This window comes from Arachis hypogaea, chromosome 2, assembly GCF_003086295.3.
Source record: "Arachis hypogaea cultivar Tifrunner chromosome 2, arahy.Tifrunner.gnm2.J5K5, whole genome shotgun sequence".
Lineage (NCBI taxonomy): Eukaryota > Viridiplantae > Streptophyta > Magnoliopsida > Fabales > Fabaceae > Arachis > Arachis hypogaea.
In genome coordinates this window covers 17,812,711-17,829,384 of record NC_092037.1, presented here as the reverse complement: position 1 = coordinate 17,829,384, position 16,674 = coordinate 17,812,711, and the positions used below count along the sequence as shown (strand labels likewise).

Here is a 16,674-nt window from a genome sequence, read left to right as displayed (position 1 = left end):
AGGACATGGCAGCCGAAAATAATAATAATAATGCAAGGAGAATGCTTGGTGACTTCACAAAGCCAACATCCAAGTTTGATGGAAGAAGCATCTCCATTCCTGCCATTGGAGCCAATAACTTTGAGCTTAAGCCTCAACTAGTTGCTTTAATGCAACAAAACTGCAAGTTTTATGGACTTCCATCTGAAGATCCTTATCAGTTCTTAACTGAATTCTTGCAAGTCTGTGACACTGTAAAGACGAATGGAGTTAATCCTGAAGTCTACAGACTCATGCTTTTCCCTTTTGCTGTAAGAGACAGAGCTAGAATATGGTTGGATTCACAACCTAAGGACAGCCTGAACTCTTGGGATAAGCTGGTTACTGCCTTCTTAGATAAGTTCTTCCCTCCTCAAAAGCTGAGCAAGCTGAGAGTGGATGTTCAAACCTTCAAACAAAAAGATGGTGAATCCCTCTATGAAGCTTGGGAAAGATACAAGCAGTTAACCAAAAGATGTCCATCTGACATGTTTTCAGAATGGACCCTATTAGATATATTCTATTATGGTCTCTCTGAATTTTCGAAAATGTCATTGGACCATTCTGCAGGTGGATCTATCCACCTGAAGAAAACGCCTGAAGAGGCTCAAGAACTCATTGACATGGTTGCAAACAACCAGTTCATGTATACCTCTGAGAGGAATTCCGTGAATATTGGGGTCCCTCAGAAGAAAGGAGTTCTTGAAATTGATGCTCTGAATGCCATATTGGCTCAGAACAAAATGTTGACTCAACAGGTCAACATTATCTCTCAAAATCTGAATGGATTGCAACATGCATCCAACAATACTAGAGAGGCAGCTTCTGAAGAAGCTTCTGATCTTGAGAACCCTGCCATGGCAGAGGTTAATTACTTAGGTGAACCTTATGGAAACACCTATAACCCATCATGGAGAAATCATCCAAATTTCTCCTGGAAGGATCAACAAAAACCTCAACAAGGTTTTAACAATGGTGGACGCAATAGGCTGAATAATAGTAAGCCATATCCATCATCTTCTCAGCAACAGACAGAGAACTCTGAACAAAATAATTCTAATTTAGCCAATATAGTCTCTGATCTGTCAAAAGCCACTTTCAGTTTCATGAATGAAACAAGATCCTCCATTAGAAATTTGGAGGCACAAGTAGGCCAGCTGAGTAAGAAAGTTATTGAAACTCCTCCCAGTATTCTCCCAAGTAATACAGAAGAGAATCCAAAAGGAGAGTGCAAAGCCATTGACTTAGTCAACATGGCCGAATGCATCAAGGAGGAGGAGGACGAAAATCCCAGTGAGGAAGACCTCCTGGGACGTCCTCCAAGCAAGAAGGAGCTTCCTATTAAGGATCCTGAGGAATCTGAGGCTCATACAGAGACCTTAGAGATTCCATTAAATCTCCTTCTGCCATTCATGAGCTCTGACTATTATTCATCCTCTGAAGAGGATGAAGATGTGACTGGTGAGCAAATTGCTCAATATCTAGGAGCTATCATGAAACTGAATGCCAAGCTATTTGGTAATGAGACTTGGGAAAGTGAACCTCCCTTGCTCATTAGTGATTTAGAGACTTGGATTCAGGAAACTCTACCTCAAAAGAAACAAGATCCTGGCAAGTTCTTAATACCTTGCACCATTGGCACCATGAGCTTTGAAAAAGCTCTATGTGATCTTGGGTCAGGGATAAACCTTATGCCACTCTCTGTAATGGAGAAGCTAGGGATCATTGAGGTGCAACCTGCTTTGTTCTCACTGCAATTGGCAGATAAGTCAGTGAGATAAGCTCATGGGATAGTAGAGGACGTGCTTATAAAAGTTGAAGACTTTTACATCCCTGCTGATTTCCTAATCCTAGATACTAGGAAGGAAGATGATGAATGCATCATCCTAGGAAGACCTTTCTTAGCCACAGCAGAAGCTGTGATAGATGTCAACAGAGGAGAGTTAGTCCTTCAATTGAATGGAGAATACCTTGTGTTCCAAGCACATGGCCATCCCTCTGTGACAAAAGAGAGAAAGCATGAAGAGCTTCTCTCAGTTCAAGGTCAAGAAGAGCCCACACAGTCAGACTCTAAGTTTGGTGTTGTGAAGCCACAACCAAACTCTAAGTTTGGTGTTCAAACCCCATATCCAAACTCTAAGTTTGGTGTTCAAACCCCATATCCAAACTCTAAGTTTGGTGTTGGGACTAGACAACATTGACTTGATTGCTCTGTGGCTCCATGAGAGCCACTGTCAAGCTATTGACATTAAAGAAGCGCTTGTTGGGAGGCAACCCAATTTTATTTATCTAATTTTATTTTATTTTGTTTCTTTGTTATTTTTGTGTTTAATTAGGTACATGATCATGAGGAGTCACGAAAAAATCAAAAAAATTAAAAACAGAGTCAAAAACAGAAGAAAAAAAATTTTCACCCTGGAGGACGCACGGGCCGGCGTTCAGCGCCCAGAAGATGCATCTGGCCAGCGTTCAGTGCCAGAACAGAGCATCTTCCTGGCGCTGAACGCCCAAAACAAGCAACATCCTGGCGTTTAACGCCAGGATGCGCACGCAGAGGACAATCTGGCGCTGAACGCCAGAAACAAGCTTGAAACTGGCGTTCAACGCCAGAAACAAGCATTACATGGGCGTTTAACGCCCAGAACATGCACCAATGGGCGTTTGAACGCCAGAATGGTGCATGAAGGCAATCTACACGCCTATATGGTGAAGGAATGGTATTTCTTTTCACCTCAGGACCTGTGGACCCCACAGGATCTCCACCTCAGGATCTGTGGACCCCACAGGATCCCCACCTACCCAATTCTCACCTTCCCTCTTAATCCTACTTTTGTGATTTGAATATCCATGTCACAATTCCCAATACCCTTCACCAATCACCTCAATTCCTCTTCCCAATTACCCCATGCACCATTCACATCAACCTCCTCTTCCCCATAAACCCCACCTACCCCCACTACATTCAAATTCAATTTCCCACCCATTCCCACCTAACATGGCCGAAACATAACCCTCCCCCTCCCTATAAATACCTCCCTTTTCTTCTTCATTTTCACACAACATAACCCCTTCTTCTCTACATAGCCGAACCCCCCCTTCTCCCTCTCTACTCAAATTTTCTTCTTCTTCTTCTTCTACTCTTCTTTTCTTTTTGCTCGAGGACGAGCAAATTTTAAGTTTGGTGTGGTAAAAGCATAGCTTTTTTGCTTTTCCATTACCATTACTGGCACCTAAGGCCAGAGAAACCTCAAAGGGAAGACAAAAGCTTCCACCTCTGAGTCTTGGGAGATGGAAAATATAAGCCATCATAGCTCAGTGGTATAACATGTGACTGCAAATCAAGAGATCCCTGAGATACCTCAGGGGATAAGTTGTCCTCCACACAACTATTGGGAGCAAATAATGTTAAAAACACCAAAATCACTAGGGATCATGCAACAGAAACAAGGAAGAGGCATAGAGGAGCTCAAAAAGCACCATTGGACCTTCAAAAAGGCGCCACCCTCACTCAGGTGGATTCATTCCTTGTTCTCTATTTTCTTTCTGTTTTCGGTTTTTAATACTATGTTTATTTATGTTTTGTGTCTTTACTTCATGATCATTAGTATGTAACCATGCCTTAAAGATTATGAATAATTCCATGAATCCTTCACCTCTCTTAAAAGAAAAATGTTTTAATTCAAAAGAACAAGAAGTACATAATTTTCGAAATTATTAGTGAATTTAATTTAATTATATTGATGTGGTGGCAATAATTTTTGTTTTCTGAATGAATGCTTGAACAGTGCATATTTTTGATCTTGTTGTTTATGAGTGTTAAAATTGTTGGCTCTTGAAAGAATGATGAACAAAGAGAAATGTTATTGATGAACTGAAAAATTCATGAATTGATTCTTGAAGCAAGAAAAAGCAGTGAAAAAAAAAGTGGCGAAAAAAAATATAAATAGAAAGAAAAAGCAAGCAAAAAAAAAAAAGCCAATAGCCCTTAAAACCAAAAGGCAAGGGTAAAAAGGATCCAAGGCTTTGAGCATCAATGGATAGGAGGGCCCAAGGAAGTTAAATCCAGGCCTAAGCGGCTAAATCAAGCTGTCCCTAACCATGTGCTTGTGTCATGAAGGCCCAAGTGAAAAGCTTGAGACTGAGTGGTTAAAGTCGTGATCCAAAAGAGTGTGCTCAAGAGCTCTGGACACCACTAACTGGGGACTCTAGCAAAGCTGAGTCACAATCTGAAAAGGTTCACCCAGTCATGTGTCTGTGGCATTTGTGTATCCGGTGGTAATACTGGAAGACAAAGTGCTTAGGGCCACGGCCAAGACTCATAAGTAACTGTGTTCAAGAATCAACATGCTTAACTAGGAGAGTCAATAACACTATCTGAAATTCTAAGTTCCTAGAGAAGCCAATCACTCTAAACTTCAAAGGAAAAAGTGAGATGCCAAAACTATTCAGAAGCAAAAAGCTACAAGTCCCGCTCATGTAATTAAATTAATATTCATTGATATTTTGGACTTTATAGTATATTCTCTTCTTTTTATCCTATTTGATTTTCAGTTGCTTGGGGACAAGCAACAATTTAAGTTTGGTGTTGTGATGAGCGGATAATTTATACGCTTTTTGGCATTGTTTTCACATAGTTTTTAGTAAGTTTAAGCTACTTTTAGGGATGTTTTCATTAGTTTTTATGTTAAATTCACATTTCTGGACTTTACTATGAGTTTGTGTGTTTTTCTGTGATTTCAGGTAAATTCTGACTGAAATTGAGGGATTTGAGCAAAACTCTGAAGAAGGATGACAAAAGGACTGCTGATGCTGTTGGAATCTGACCTCCCTGCACTCGAAATGGATTTTCTGGAGCTACAGAACTCCAATTGGCGCGCTCTCAACGGCGTTGGAAAGTAGACATCCAGGGCTTTCCAGCAATATATAATAGTCCATACTTTATTCGAAGAATGACGACGTAACTTGGCGTTAAACGCCAAGTACACGCTGCTGTCTGGAGTTAAACGCCAGAAAAACGTCATGATCCGGAGTTGAACGCCCAAAACACGTCATAACTCAGAGTTCAACGCCAAGATATGCCTTAGCTCGTGGAATGATCAAGCTCAGCCCAAACATACACCAAGTGGGCCCCGGAAGTGAATTTATGCATCAATTACTTACTCATGTAAACCCTAGTAGCTAGTCTAGTATATATAGGACATTTATCTATTGTATTAGACATCTTTGATCTCAGTTTTGTTTTATTCTTCATCTTAGGGGATCATTGATCACGTTAGAGAGGGCTGGCCATTCGGCCATGCCTGAACTCTTTGCTTATGTATTTTCAACGGTGGAGTTTCTGCACACCATAAATTAAGGGTGTGGAGCTCTGCTGTACCTCAAGTATTAATGAAATTCTATCTTCTTTTATTCAAATCTCTCTTATTCTTATTCCAAGATATTCATTCGTACCCAAGAACATGATGAATGTGATGAGTCAGATTACCCTCATTATCATTCTCACTTATGAATGCGCGTGATTGACAACCATGTCCGTTCTACATGCAACAGAGCTTGAATGCGTATCTCTTAGATTCCCCAACAGAATCTTCGTGGTATAAGTTAGATAGTTGGCGGCATTCATTTGGATCCGAAAAGTCCAACCTTGTCTGTGGTGTTCCGAGTAGGATCCTGGGAGTCCGGAAAGTCCAACCTTGTCTGTGGTGTTCCGAGTAGGATTCCGATCATGAATGACCGTGACGTGCTTCAAACTTTAACCTGCTGGGCGTTGGTGACAGACGCAAAAGAGGGATTCTATTCCAGTAGGAGCGGGAACCAACCGGTGATTAGCCGTACTGTGACAGAGTGCGTTAGCATAGTTTTCACTGCGAGGATGGGATGTAGCCATCAGCCATGGGTGATGCCTCCAGACTGGTTAGCTGTGCGAGTGACAGCCGCACAGGTTATTTCCCCGTGAGGAATGAAAGTAGCCACAGTTGATGGTGAACCCCTATACAAAGCTTGCCATGGAAAGGAGTAAGAAAGATTGAGTAGAAGGAGTAGGAGAGCAGGCGTCCTTGAGCCATGCAGCAGCTGTATATACTTAAAAGATACCTCTACTAATGAATCTGCATAAGTATTTCTATCCCTTTTATTATTTCTTCTTTTTATTATTAATTATTCGAAAACCCATAAACTATTTTAATCTGCCTAACTGAGATTTGCAAGGTGACTATAGCTTGCTTCATACCAACAATCTCTGTGGATTCGACCCTTACTCACGTAAGGTTATTACTTGGACGACCCAGTACACTTGCTGGTTAGTTGAACGAGGTTGTGAAGGAAATAAACAATGCCCTCAGAGTATACATCTTTTATAAATCCAATTACAAGAAAGAAGGGAATCACAATTTCGTCCACCAGATACAAATCAATGAAATACTTTTAAGGTACAAAAAATAAAATAAAAGAAGAGATGGAAAAGAAGAAAGATAATTTAATATTAGAGGTGTTGTATTACTTTTACATAGACATGCATTAAAAAATATTTAAAAAGTAATCATATACATATATATTATATTGCAAAACATATTGGTTATGGTAAAATAAAAAATATTGGATTGAAACAAACTCATGAAAAAATGCATACCACCTCACTTAATTTTATTGGAATCAAAGGGCGCTATCATTTGACTCATTGATTAGTTTGTAAGTTAGTTATTTAGTTGGTTATGCTAGTTCATTAAGTCAATTAGAATGATAGCTAAATTAATTAGCCTTCTAGTAGCTCCTAATAGAGTGTAGTTTGTATAAATAGTAACAATGTAACTAATTCACATGAGTGAGTTCATTCTTTTAATTTACATAAGTTTCACTCTTCTTTTCTTTTTCCCTTCTTCTCTCCTTTATCAAATTTTCTGCATTTCTCTTCACTTCATTCTCATCCTTCTCTCAAAATCTCACACCATAGAGATTGATGAGAGCTCCATTTTCTAGCACACGGTTTTTACATGGTGTGATGAATGTAGGAGAGATGAGAGTGTTCCGATCAACGAACTTTTGAGAGAAAGTTCTAAATCTGCTATTTCTCAAATTCATCGATTCACGATAGAAAGCTAATTTCAAAAGGTGTGATTCATGGATGATCCAAATGCTGAAACAGTGAACTCATACGCACAACCTAGATCAATGGATGTGCAGTAACTCGCTAATCTTCTCAATCAATTGAGCATGTTGCAAGCTTAAAATAGCAAAATCAAATCCGAATTTGGTTGCAGATTCATCCAGTCCATATTTCATACATTCAGTTGAGAATCCTAGAACTCCTATTGTTTCGACTATTCTGAATGTTACAAATGATCACAGCTGGAACAATGCGATGATTCGTGCGTTGAAAGGAAAGAATAAATTGAAATTCATTGATGAAATCATTATAAAACCGAAAGAAAATGATGTGATGATTGAGACATGGAAAAAATGTAATACGTTCATTGTGTCCTTGATCAATTTGTTACTGAATAGTGATATCGTCGATAACGTTATTTGGAATAAAGTTGCTTCTGACCTGTGGAAGGATTTAAAACATCGTTATTATCATGGAGACAAATTCAAAGTAGTTGAATTGAAGGAATAAATGTATCGTATGAAGCAAGGAGATTTAACTGTTACTGCTTACTTTGCAAAATTGAAGACGATTTGAGAACAACTGAATAGTTTCAGACCTGTTCCAAGCTACACATTTGTGTAGATAAATGCAATTGTGGATTAGCAAAAAGAAGAGAATACAGGCAAGAGAGCCACACTATTCGATTCTTGAGAGACCTTAATGAGAGGTTTGCTAATCTCAGATCCAACATAATGCTTATGGATCCTATTCCAGGTGTTGATATGGTATTTTCTCTCCTCATTCATCAAACGAGACAATTTGACAATTTTGGCTCTGAATCGTTAGACAAAGCACTGCTACAAACTAGAATCAATTCCTTTGATGCATCTGGCAAAGGAAGAGGTGAAGGAAGAGGTAGAGGAGAAAGAGAACTCAATGAAAGTAGAGGAAGGGGAAGAGGCACCCACATGCAGTTCACATTTTGTGAAAAGCTTGGGCATACAATGGAGACACACTACAAAAAGTATGGCCTCCATCCATATTTGAAACAAAGGAAACAAGGTTCCATCAATTACATGGCCATTAAGCAGAATTATGATGAAATTAGTAGCAGTGCCTCAGCTGTTAACCAAGAAGAAGTAAATGAAACAACAAGGATCGATTTAACTGCAAACTAAAGACAAGTCTTGATGAATCTTTTCAAAGGACAATCTGCACAATAGGATTCTCATGGAACTGCAAACCAGGTTCAGATTCCATTTTATTCAAATTAAGGTAAAATCCATTTGTTGCAATTTAATGCAAGGATTTTGTCAATGGTTAGACCAAAATCTCCTCTCTAAGTCACAGACACAAGAGCCACAGATCATGTTTCTTTTTATCTGAATGATTTCATAGTTTATAACAAAATAAAACCAATAATTATTAAAATGTCTAATGGTAGTCTAACAACAAGTAGCATTGTTGGTACCATTATGTTCTCTAACAATTTGATTTTAACAAATGTGTTGTTTATTCCATCATTTGACTTCAAATTGGTTTCAGTTTCAAAGTTAATTGCAACTTTAAAATGCAAATTGCTTATCAATGATCAAATGTGTGAAATTCAGGGCTAGGCTACATTGAGGATGATTGGAGAAGCTAAGTGTGTTATTGGCCTTTATACAATAAACAGTCCAATCATGTATTTTCATCAACCTTCATTTGTAGCTTTTGAATTACACATATTGAATGGTTCAAATAATCCAAACAAAGAGCCTTAAACTGCTGCCATGTCCTTTGACAATAAGTAACTATAGCACATTAGATTAGGTCATATTTTTTTGAATAAAATTGTACTTTTTCAAAATGATTTTTCTTTCATTGATTGTAACATTTTGAAAAACACAACATTGTCACCTTATGATCCTTGTCACTTGGCAAAGTAAAAGAAGTTGCCATTTGCATCTAGTTTTAGTAAAACTTATAAATGCTTTGATATTGTCCATATGGACATTTGGGGTCCAACATCTTTGCCATCAAATTTTAGGCATAGATACTTCTTAACCGTGGTTGAAGACAAGAGTAGGTACACATGGATTTATTTCATGAAACTTAAATCTGAAGCTTCAGGTCTATTGTAAAATTTTGTACAATTTGTTAAAGTTCAACTTGACACTCAAATAAAATGTATTAGAACTGATAATGGACCTGAGTTTCTCTTAAAAGATTTTTATGCAAAAAGTGGTATTGTGTATCAAACATCTTCTGTGAAAACTCCACAGCAAAATGGAATAGTTGAGCGCAAGCATCAACATATTCTTGGAGTTGCTCGAGTATTGCTTTTCCATTCAAAAGTTTCCAAATTCTTTTGACAATTCGCAGTTGCTCATGCCACTCATATCATAAATTTCATTCTAAGTTAATGTTTGCATAATCACAGTCCATATTATATATTGCACTAAGCTTTACTTGACTTGACTCATCTTAAAACATTTGGTCACTTGGCATATGCCAGTTCATTAGTGTTGGCAGAACTAAATTTGATCCAAGGGGACAAAGATGTGCTTCTTGGGTTACAAAGAAGGCACTAAAGGGTATGCATTGGTTGATCTTGAATCTAGAGAAGTATTTGTCTCAAGACACATTAGCTTTTATGAACAAATTCTACAACATCATGCATGCATCCTCATATGCATCCTCATTAGCCTAATACTATTAATTTCAACTTTGAAGAGTGATCCATTGATCCATTCATTTAGAATGATTTCATGCATTACACTTTTACATCATCTCATTACTCTTATGCATCAACTAAAGACATTCTTAGCACCACCATTGACTCAACACCAATGCATCACAATGACATGCCAAGTAGTGTTCTTAACGATCACATAGTGCCAGTGGCACCAACAACCACTACTGTTGTCCCAAATGATGTACAGGCCTCTCTTAGGCCTATTAGAAATAAGAGTCATCCTTCATATGTCAAGGGTTATCATTGTATATTGGCCAAAATAGGCTTAGCATCTTCCTCAACTCAGATGTATCCAATTTCAAATTATTTATCTTATGATAAGATGAATTTTAAATACAAATCCCCCATATCTTCAAATCTTGATCCTTGCACCTATGAGGAGGCTTCTATGCATCTTTAGTTGTTTTTTTCGTTAGAATTTTACTCAATAAGTTAATGATTCTTGTTAGAAAATCAGTGATTTCATGATTCAGTGAGCATTACTTTTAGTTAGTTTGAATTCATTTGTTATAGGAGAATTTGCAAAGATCAAAGAAGAAGAAAAGGCTAGGAATCATGATAAAAAAAAGGCATAAGAAGGAGAATCAAACAAAGGACTCTTTGGACCAAACAGAAAACTCCTAGACAAGAATCACCAAAGGAAGCTATGCATTCCACGTGGGAACCCATGCCTGCAATGTGAAAAGAAAAATAGAAGGCAATTGGTGCCAAAACAAGCCATGCGTGCAACATAGGAGCCTATGCGCTACACTTGAAGACCAAATAGAGACCCATTGTGCTTTATATAGCCATGCATGCAATGTGGGATTTGGTGCCTGCAATGTGAAGATCAAACAGAGGCAAATTGCACCAAATCCAACCATGCGTTGCACTTAAGAGCCCATGTAATGCACTTGAGGATCAAAATATGTTGCACTTAGGGTTGTCGCATATGAAAATGCTAAGCTCTGTAAGGAGAGGACCAAAATATTGCATGATAAGAAACTCTCCTTAAGAACATTTAATCCCAGACAACAAGTCCTTCTCTTCAACTCAAGGCTGAAAATCTTTCCTGGAAAACTAAAATTAAGATGGTCAAAATCCTTCACAATCACTAAGGTGTCTCCTTATGACCACATTGAGGTTATGGAGGTAGAGTCCCAAAGAAGACTCACTGTGAATGGTCAACAATTGAAGCATTATCTTGCCGGCAAAGTGGATCATCAGAAATACATTTATCTGTTGACCAAGAGAGCGCACTGTCAAGCTAGTGACGTTAAAAAAGCGCTTGTTGGGAGGCAACACAATGATTAGTATCCTTTAATTTCCTATTTTATTAGTCTTTATTAGCTTTTCTTTTGTTTATGATTCATGAATGCAAATAGAGATAACAAATTGCAAGATTTCACTGCCTGGAACCCAAACCTAGGACAAAGTTGGGTGTTAAGCAATGCCATGTGTTACACGCATAGTAGTGCATTGTACATGGGAAGGAAAATAGAGCCACCAACTCCCTAGCTCTACCCATGTGTTGTACGCATGAAGGGGTGCGTGTAACATACCAAAACTTGTCCCTCCCCTTGGGACCTTCTCCTCCCACGTTGCACGCAAGAACTAGTGTGTCCAACATACCATATATTAGCCCCCTAGGTCCTTGGATTCCCATGTGTTGCACACATGCCCTGGTGGGTCCAATGCACCACATAAATTGGCTCCACTAAACTTTTTCTCCTAATGCATTGTACACAAGGGAGGGTGCATCTAACGTACCAACATTTGCTCTCCTGGGGGCTTATTGAGCCGTGCGTTCTACTCCAAAGAGGGTGCATCTAATGCACCTAGTTATGGGAGGCATTAGTCCTCTAAAGGACTATACGTGTAACGCATCATATTATGTTTTTAACACACCACAACCAAACTTAAGTTTGATGTGGTTGTGATGAGCGGATATTTTATACGCTTTTTTGCATCATTTTCATATAGTTTTTATTTAGTTTTTATTATCTTTTTATAGGTTTTAGTGTTAAATTCATATTTTTGGATTTTACTATGATTTTTTGTATTTTTGTACAATTTCAAGTATTTTCTGGCTGAAATTGAAGAGGTGGAGCAGAAGTCTGATTCATAGACAGAGAAAGCACTGCAGATGCTGTCCAGATCTGACCTCCTTGCACTCGGAAGAGTTTTTCTGGATCTTCAAAAGTCCAAATGTAGCGCTCTCAATGGCTATGGAAATCTGACTTTTAGAGCTTTCCAGTAATGTATAATACTCTATACTTTTCTTCGGAGTAGAAGGCCCAAAATTGGCGTCCAATGCCAGCTTCCTGCCCTCTTTCTAGGCATCCAGCGCCCAAAGAGCAGAGACCAGCCTCCAAACGCCCAAAGAGGACCCTCTATCTGGCGTTCCATGCCCAAGAGACCTCACAGCACATGAATCTCATCAAAGCTCAGTACAAACACTCACCAAGTAGGCCCCAGAAGTAGATTTTAGCACTAAATAGACTATTTTACCCTTACTAGTCATCTGTTTAGTATTCAAAGTTATTTGTACATAATCATTCGAACAACATCAAGACTTTACAGCCCTATTTTCATTTTACATTGTATTTTACATCAGTATAAGTTTCTAAACCTCCTAGGTTGAGGGGAAGAGCCCTGCTGAGTCCTATGAATTAATAAAAGTATTACTGTTTCTTCTTCATTCGATCCGTGTTTGATTAATTCTAAGATGTATATTCATACTTCAACGTGGTGGATAGGATGATCAGTGACAATCAGCTCTGTTCATCACATTAAGACGAACGTGCCTGACAAACACTTGCGTCTACTTGGGTTTGTGTTAATACTTCAGTGGAAAGCATGCACCACCAGCTTGAATCATACATCTCTCAGACGGCTAATCCATGACTTCGTTGGGGACTTCTTGAGACACCAGTTCAGCCAATTTCGGGGTGATTAGGGTCTCTGTAATGGAGGCTAGAACCTTTTGATGTAGCATTCTTTGATCTGGAAGATCTGACCTTGTTTGTGGTGTTTTAAGTAGGATCATTAAGGAGAATGGACTATATGCGCTTCACCCTCAAGCAAAGATGGATCCACACTAACCTTGGGGTTCAGATCCGAAGGAGTATTGACGACCTCTCAATAAAGGCACCAATCGCTTACAGCTTGCCATTGAAGAGATCACTCACAAGCAAAGAGGACAGCAATACCAGAGTTAATTCAGAAAGACAAAGCAACTCGAATCCTTAACCCTATTCATAATTAGTATTTTCTACCCCTTTTGCTTTATTCCTTTTATGGTTTAACCAAATTCAATCCAACAACCTTCTGATTCGCCTGACTAAGGTCTGCAAGATAACCAAAGCTTGCTTCAGACCACAATCCTCATGGGATCGACTCTGACTCACTCAGGTATTACTTGGATGACCCAGTACACTTGCTGGTACAACAATACAAAGGTGTGGGGATTCGTGCTACCAGGTTGCTCCTTGCATGGGAGTGCATGCACGTCCCCCCTCTTGTGCTTATCAAATCCTCTTTGTTTCATTTCATGCATAATTTCATTCTCTCTGTTTTCATATTTTATTTTCCTTTTCTAATTTTTATTTAAATTTTGGAGGTAGAAGCATGTGAGCACCTATGGAATCTCTGCTAGCTTCACTAGTCCATTGAGTAATGCACATGTATTGATCTTTTTTGTGCTTGCAAAAGTATTTCAACCACCCTATGGTCCATTTCATATGGAACTATGCATGAGCTCTTCAAAGTCTCGAAGACCATCCCCTAAAGGAAAAGAATTTGAATGCCATTGTCCTTCCTTGCTTCCCTTCATATGCATTGGTCACTTTTCTCTATGCTTCCATCAATCTAATGCCATACTTATTCCACACTCTATCCCATGTATTACAAGCCTTGTCCCTTTCCCTTGCTTGTTTCAAACTACCCCCACCCCATGCACACCCTTGGATTTCAAGATTCAAACTCCATCGTCCATTTTACCTCCCCTTCCCATTATAAATACTACCCTTTTACACACTTCCTTCATTCACTTTTGCTTCATACTTCTCTTTACATAATCATAGTCTTCTTCCATTCTCTCTGCATTCCTCTCCTCTAATTCCATAATATTCACCACCATTCACCTATTCTACACACTTCTTCTTTCTCTTCACCATTGTCCTTCTCTTTTTTTGCTTGGGGACAAGCAAAATCTTTAAATTTGGTGTTGGTTTTGATCCATCTAGCTCGATAAAAAAGAATGACACCTAAGAAACAATTTTCTTTATCAAACAAGAGGAAAGAAAAGATACCAGCTACTCCTGCATATGACTCAACAAGGTTCCTCTCTAGATTGCATGAGAATAAATTCTACAACTTTTTTGTGGCAAGAAGATTATCTTCAAAGGGCCATTTAATTTGAAAAGGAAAGAGTACCCTAAAATCACTAATCAAATCACAAGAAAGAGATAGCAAGTCCTCTATGATCTAGTCCTAAAGATGGGGCAACTACTAATTGAAGAATTTTATGCCAATGTATGGCTTACCGATGCACAAACCCATGATAAAAGATCCTGAACTTACAAAATCTTTGTGAGAGGTAAAGAGATCAAATTTAGTCCTGAAAGCATCTGGAGGATTCTTCGGTTTAGAATCTCAATCTCCTCATCTTCCGAAGTGACTTACAAGGAGACAATGAGTAATGACCCAAGGCTTGAAGAGGTAGTCAGAGACATCAGTCTACCAGGTGTACAGTAGATCAAAGATGTGACGGTAAGGCACTCCACTTAAGGAGAAGCAATCTCAAGCCCGAAGTAAGGGATTGGATGGAATTTCTCCACTATTTGATCTTGCCTACAAGCAACTGATCCAAGCTTACTATGGCTAGAGCCATTATGGTTCATTATATCATGATTAGTGAAGAGGTAAGAGTGGACAAAATCATTCCGAATAAACTATGTCACTTTACCTCTAATTTAGGTCAAAATTCTCTGCTGGGTTTCCCAAGTATTATCCATCGTCTTTGTGAAGCCATCGGTGTCTTCATTGAGAATGAAATCCCTATCTCAATAGGAAAACTAATCACCAAGAAAATAATTGAGAGAGTGAAAGTAGCACCTTCTCAAGGAGCTCAAGAAGAAGAAATTTCACAAGCTCAAGAAGAAGAAATTTTACAACTTCTTCTACCTCAGCCTCAAGCTCCTCAAGGTCAAGTCGAACCGAGTCAACAACCCTTACTCCTCCACAACAAGAGGTAGGTGGCAGCAAGTGTACTCCGCAATCCAAGAACTCTCCACACAATAAACAAAATTCTATAAAGAGTTCCAAGAGAACAAAACCTTACAAGAGGCACATCACAAGGAGTTCCAAGATTTCAGAGCTTTGCATGATGAATATCATAAGGAATTCTAAGATTATCGAGCACTTTCTGAGACTCGATATGAAGTCGAAGACTCTTGGCAACTAAACATGCATGCCAAGATTAACTATTGTACTTGGACTCAAAATGCTGCACATCCAACAATACTTCCGTATGAATAGGTGACCAAAGTTTATAAAAAGGAGCTTAAGAAGAAAAACAAAGAGCATGCCCTCTGGAAAGATAAGGAACTAACTATCCAAAGACTTTGAAAGCCAAAAGACAAAGCTGAACATTCCGTACTAGGAATTTGGGAACCAAGAGAAAGTTAAGAGGAGGATGATGAAGAAGATGATGATGCAGGCAACAATGATAAATAAGGTGGTCAAGTTCTTTTATGCTTATCCTATCTTTCATTTCTTTTTCTTTCTATCCTGTTTGTCTTTTCTTTTCTCTTGCATTATTTCCTGTTTTATTTTATTTTATTTTATTTTGCTCTTTCTTGAGTTTTGCTACACTTAGCAAGCATAAACTATGTATCACAAAGAAAAGACAAAGAAAATGGTTGAGAAAAACAAGAAAGAGTATGACTAATTGGGTAAGGAAGGCTAAATTAGCTTAAGTGTTTAGTGCAAAATGAGTATCATTATTTGAGACTTCAATCTAGAGGAGTATTATAGAATCCTTATATGTCACAAAGCCTTGAAGAAGCACAAATAATCAACTAATTAACACTTAAATAAATAAACAAGGAGGGAAAGAGTAGACAAAGGCTCTGAGCACCACTGACTAAGAAAATTAAAAAGAAAATATGAACTCAAAAAGTTTGTGGTATTTTTGTGTCAAGCAAAGTTTGAAATAAAACATTTAAAGTCACAGCTAGGCTTAAGGTGCAAAGCATCCCCCAAAGAAAGAGAAGCTAAAGGCTCTGAAAACCTCTGATTGGAAAGGTTAAAAAGATAACTTGAACTCAAAGGGTTTCCCAATCAAGTTCTTGTAGTGTTTCTATGTCGAGTAAAGCTTAAGACAAACATTTAGAGTCACGGCTAGACTCGAAGTGCAAAGCACCTTCATAAAAGAAATTGTGGAAGAAAAGAAAGAGTTAAGCTTGCTTCAAGGTGGAAATTTATAAGAAAGGATTCTATAATATGATTGATATGGAAGTCTTGCAAGAATCAAGACTTTTGTGCTAGATTGTGTATCAGTTAAAAGGCTGACCAAACCTAGTGAAAATACTACAAGTCACCCTTGAATTGAGGTTTAGTTCTTCAATTATGAATATATAATTCTTTGTTTGCTTGAGGACAAGCAAAGTCCTAAGTTTGGTGATGTGATGCATCCACATCTTTGGTTATTTTTTCGTTAGAATTTCACTCATTAAGCTACTGATTCTATTAGAAAAACAATGACTTCATGATTCAATGAGCATTACTTTGAGTTAGTTTGAATTCATTTGTTACAGGAGAATTTGCAAAGATCAAGGAGGAAGAAGAGGCT

General features: G+C 38.3%; 1 non-coding gene across 1 annotated transcript; it reads right to left on the bottom strand.

Moving 5' to 3' along the window:
* Window positions 1–404: 404 nt before the first annotated feature.
* On the bottom strand, window positions 405–508 carry LOC112767189 (small nucleolar RNA R71). The gene has a single exon (XR_003184766.1). It is a non-coding gene; the product is annotated as a small nucleolar RNA R71 (small nucleolar RNA).
* Window positions 509–16,674: the final 16,166 nt, after the last annotated feature.